Source organism: Cucumis melo, chromosome 11 (assembly GCF_025177605.1).
Source record: "Cucumis melo cultivar AY chromosome 11, USDA_Cmelo_AY_1.0, whole genome shotgun sequence".
Taxonomy (NCBI): Eukaryota; Viridiplantae; Streptophyta; class Magnoliopsida; order Cucurbitales; family Cucurbitaceae; genus Cucumis; species Cucumis melo.
In genome coordinates, this window is record NC_066867.1 from 4,197,397 (window position 1) to 4,202,916 (window position 5,520).

The following is a 5,520-nucleotide window of genomic DNA, read 5'->3' on the forward strand; positions in this document are numbered from 1 at the left end:
AAAAAACTCTCTCTACTGTGTTTTTTCAACTTGCGGCTATTTTTCATGTTTCTTTTCTTTTCTCTAATTTAATTTAAAAGACTTAAAGGAAGAAGATTCAATTAATTGCAAAAACGCCGTTGAAGCATATTTAAGGTCATTTAAGAAATTGTAATAATTACCAATATTATTAATAAATTTTTTAAAATATAACAAACTCCATAATCTTGTAGATATATTTGCATCATTTTAGGGATAATGTATAAAATTTGAATTCAAAATAACAATTGCGTATTATGTAGTATTTACGAAATTATTGTTAAATCAGCAAAGTTTGGGGATGAAAATGTTGTAAATGAAGTTTGTTATTTTAGCATTATTTTAGGAATGATAATCTAACTCAAATTTAAGTTTAGTATCTTTAGCATAATTTTAGACATTCAAACTAACTATTTAAAATTAAAGTGTAAAAATTGGATTTAAAAATAAAGTTAAAAATTGAGATTAAAACTAACTATTTTAAGGTGAGATATATATTTCTAAACTCAAAAGGTTAATAAATATCAAATATGTATTATGTATTATTTATGTCTATTTTTTGATAAATAGTTTGAAGAATAAAAAATACGAAATAGTTGAATTTATTTTTGTGCTATTTTAGGGATACGAGGTAAAATTTGAATTCAAATTGACGATTTTAGGGGATGATATAAATTTTAGATTCAAATTGTTATTAAAATTTTTTAATATGTATTATTTAATTAATTTTTGATAAATAATATGAAATATAAAAAATTGTAAATTAATTGATTTAAATCCTAATCATTAGGGGATGTTGAAACTAAAGTTATATCTTTAGGGGATGTTGGTGAAATCTTTTGCAGCAAGAGAATATTTTTTGATTTAGTTAAGATTTACCAAAAGTGAATGTGTTTACAAATACATCGTCTGTGATATTTTGTTTGATTTTTTGATCTATACAAATACACTATATTTGTATGCGAGGAATTACCCTTGTAAGAGGTATACCCAGGCAGAAAAATTTGAAAAAAAATATTCAGTAGGCGGTTTTGCCATAAATCAAAATATTTTTTAGATTTGCTATTTTTCTATTTGCAATCTAATATTTTGCTATTTTTTTACGGTTAATTTTGACAGAAATAGCAAATTGAAACTAATGACATATCTTTAAGGATTGTTGGAACAATATAATATTTTTTTGATTTAGTTAAGAATTATCATAAGTGAGTGTGTTTACAAATACACGAATATCTCAACAAATATACTGTATTTGTATATGAACAATTGTCATTCGTGGAGGGGTAAATTCGAGCAAAAAAAAAAAATTTAAAAACTATGATGTCAATTAGTTTTATCATAAATCAAAATGATTTAACAGTTTGCTATTTTTTTTATTCGTAAATTTGCTATTTCCATGGTTTTTCTCATTAGGGTAATTGGTCAATGGACCATTTTAGATTGCTTTTCTAATTAAGGACCTTTACTCTTTGGCTCATAGTCTTGGAGATTCTTTTGTCATCCATTCTTAAGGTTTGCACTATAACTTGCCTCACTCTTCATTCATAAAACATTTTAGGATCACATTTCACATGTTATTTTCTCCTCTCCTTATACGTTTTAGAGTTTCTCTATTATTTGAAGTATCACTAAATTGGAATCAAGCCTCTGAAGAGAAAAAAGAAAGAGTTTTAACTCAAATAGCCTAAATTGGCTATTGATTTTACTCAATGGGCCTAAAATTTTCGTAAATTACACTAAGGACCTAATTGGGCTAATATTTTACATAAAAGTATGGCTCAATTTACAACAATACCCATATTAAATGAATTACGAATTAAAAAAAAAGAAAGTGATACATTAATGGCGTGAAAATGGTGGGGTTTTGAACCATGTAAGGAAATTCTCAATGGGCAACTGCGAAATCAATTCATCGTGCGCGGAATCAATTTCTTTAATCGATCGTTAGGGTTTTGTGAAGCTCCTTCATCTCTTTTGTAACATTCTTACCTTCCGGTGACTGTTCAGCAGCATTCTTTCCTTCTAGTGAGTTTTTTTTCCTATTCTTATATCAAACTAAAGGGGATATATATGGAACTGTCTTTCGTTCATTAGCGTTTTCAATTAATCATTGTTCAGCTGACATTGAAGGTTCGGGAAACTCCATTTCAAAATTTTGTTTTGAAGCATTCAATTACAGTTTCGGTGAGTATTCCATTACTGGGATTAAGGGGGTATATAAGGGATATCCACTTATTTATTGAACAATCTTCCATTACTGTGATTAGACGAAGAAATTAGGGTATTTAAGTGAAGCTACACTGTGTATACCACAATTGCATGCTGTTAATATTTGTTCTTATAACACAAATCTGTGTAAAACATACATTTATTAATGAATGTTGTATATATTTCCTGATTAATTTGGCATTTTGAAGTCTATATATATTAAATTGATTATATAGTTTTGCAAAAACCAATTGTAAGTGCAGATACTCTGTGTATACCACAAATTGCATATGTACATATTTCTTGTTATACCATAAATCTGAATCTTATATTCTTTATGACTTTAAAGTGTAGATACTTTGTTGAAACATACATCATGCAATTTGTGGTATACATAAAGTAGGATAAGGTTGTTATTCTTGGCTGTACATATTGGTTGTTATTCCAAAAATTTAAACTTTATATTGTATAATAATATGTAGGATAAGGTTGAAAAAAATGGTTCGTAGAAGCGAAAGATGCCTAGGGTTGAGGCTGAACAAAATTAAATCAAACAAGGATGATCCTATTGTGATCGACGACCATACAAAGGTATATTTGATATTTACTAAATTGAAATTCTATATTGTACATATAAAAAGAAATATAATATGTGTATATATCGTAGGAGGAAATAAGAAATGAACAACAAGTGGAATTCCAACCACTACAAACAACTTATCTTGAATATGATGAAGAAGAATTAACAGGGCCGACAGGTACACAAATTATGGTGTACCATGATCAGAATTTTATGAGAATGGATATAGTTTTTGAAACTCCAGAAGCCAAAATGCCCAAAAAGAACGAAGGAAAACAAAAGAAAAAAGTAAGTATAAGGTATATGTATTGGTGTACATATATTGAATATATTACCTAAGATGTATATATGTATTAATCTATATATATTGATGATAATTCCCATAATTATATTTGTTTGTAGAATAATGAAGGAGAAACATCGTATGATGTACCACTAAACTTTTCATTGGAGTCTGATGAGGCTTATTTATGATTTTTACATATTTCAAAATTTTATATTATATTCAATTTTATGTATAAATAGAAACTAACATTAATTATATTCGATTATGTGCAGGACAATATACCAATAGCGAAAAGAAATTTTTTCAAAAGTGTGTTCAAGGGGAAAGGAAAGAAAAGCATAAGCGAAAATGTATGTGTATATGAAATGTAGGTATGCAGATAACTACCGTTATAATATTATAAGGTTGTTATTGTTTATATGAAATGTAGGTATCTAAGAAGAGAAAATTTGAGAAAGATGTGAAAGGAAGGGAGCAGAAGAAGATGAAAAAAAAGTGAAGAAATAAGAGGTTGAAAAAGGAAAAAAAACATACAAATGTAATCTCTGACACACTAAAACTAACGTAATTGTGCAATTCATTGAAAAAACCATCGAAGTATACTGCAATTCTGGACATCCTGAAAAACACATTACGAATATATGAATATATTACTATATATGACAAAATGTATGTATCATGGTAAATAATAAGAGGTATATATCCAAATTAATATACTGACCATCCGGAAGACTTTATGTATTACGGTTAATATGAAATTGTATATATTTACAGAAACAAGGAAGATAAATAACTAGCGTATCGGAATACTATGATTTAATGGAGTACAAAACAAGGGAGGAATGAAGGCGGATGAATTCGTCTAATAGCTAAACATCAGTGAAGCTCTGGAAAGTTTCTGAACAGTGATATAATATAAAGATAACAGCGGTATAGGATTTCCTGCGGTAGATGAAAGATCCGGCGGTGGAAAAAATATATTGAATTGATGAAGGACTTTCGGGGGTAAAGAATTTCCGACAAATTGGAAGTAGAAAGAAGAAAACGTGAGCAAAAGACGACGTTTGGTAAGCAACAAATTGGAAGAAGAAAGGAAAAGACGGTAGAGAAAATTTTCGAATAATGGAAATAATTAAAAAAAATATATTATTGAATAATATTACCATATTAAAAAATATATTATTTAAATATAAATAAATTAATGTTTTATGATTTATTTAGTAATTTAATATTAATACAAATTATAAATAAGAAAATTATAATGTATACAATTATGATAACAATAATAAAATCAAGAAAATAGTTAAATCTTAAATTCAAATTTAAAATATATTAAACGGTAACCATAGGAATAAAATGGTCCTAAAAATAAGTAAATTCCTATTTACTTGACAAATTATACATTCGAGATATTTCCGAAATTTCTTAGTAAAAGTAGCTATTTCGTCTGAATCTTACAAAAAAAAAAAAAAAAAAGAAGAAAGAGAAAAAATGTGATCCAATGGGATAATGGGCTTCATTTTTGTTGGGCTGGTGGGCTTTTAACAATTCGAAACCTTTCATCGATCTAGGGTTTTGGATTTTTGTGTTCTATAAATACATCTCTTTCGTTTTCTTCCCATTTCCAAACCCTAAAATCAATTCCTAATTCTTCTTCTTTTTACTGGTCTATTAACAAACCTTTTTTTCCCATTTTATTTCTGTTTGCGAGAAGGCAGCGATGATGATGAGTACAAATAATCTCGTTAATCCGATCTCTATGTGAGGATAATTTCTCATCCATTCATTTGTTTCTGAGCTCCTTCTCTTTCTGTTTCTTCTTCTTCTTCTTCTTCTTCTTCTTCTTTATCTACTCTACTGTGTAATCTGAACATTGCAAGCATCTCGCATGGCGGATAATTGTTTCACTTCGCTATATTTTGGAAAACAATCTTCATTTCATTTGATTGATAAGTTTATTGTCATGATTCAGTTCGTCAATCTAGTTTTCACTTAGATATTTAGGGGTTTAGAAAAAATGCGAAGCATTTTGGTTGAAAATTCCATAATCGAAATAGTAATGAAAATGGATCTTCTATTATCGTAAATTTGATAAAAAAGAAATCCAACAATTAACTTTAGCCAAACAGAGTGGAATTTACTTTGTACTCTGAATTTATAAGTTCTTATTTATTATGTGATCTTCTAATTCTAATAATCACTTAACTATTTATAAAATAATTTCTTATAGTGTAAATCCTAACAACAATTGTTCTTTCTTAGATTTTGGTTCTATTATTATTTTTTTTTTGTATTTTATGATATTACGCTCCTACATTGATATCTTGCAATTTTGTTGTTGAGAATTGATTTTGTTTCGATTGGATTCATTAATTTTGATTTACAATTCTAACTTCTAATTTTTAAAAGGTTATTAATCAATTTAAAA

At 27.4% G+C, this 5,520-nt stretch overlaps 1 non-coding gene across 1 annotated transcript; it reads left to right on the forward strand.

The window, feature by feature from the left end:
• The first annotated feature begins 4,808 nt into the window (after window positions 1-4,808).
• LOC127144082 (small nucleolar RNA U30) lies at window positions 4,809-4,891 on the forward strand. The gene has a single exon (XR_007815706.1). It is a non-coding gene; the product is annotated as a small nucleolar RNA U30 (small nucleolar RNA).
• The last annotated feature ends 629 nt before the right edge of the window (window positions 4,892-5,520 follow it).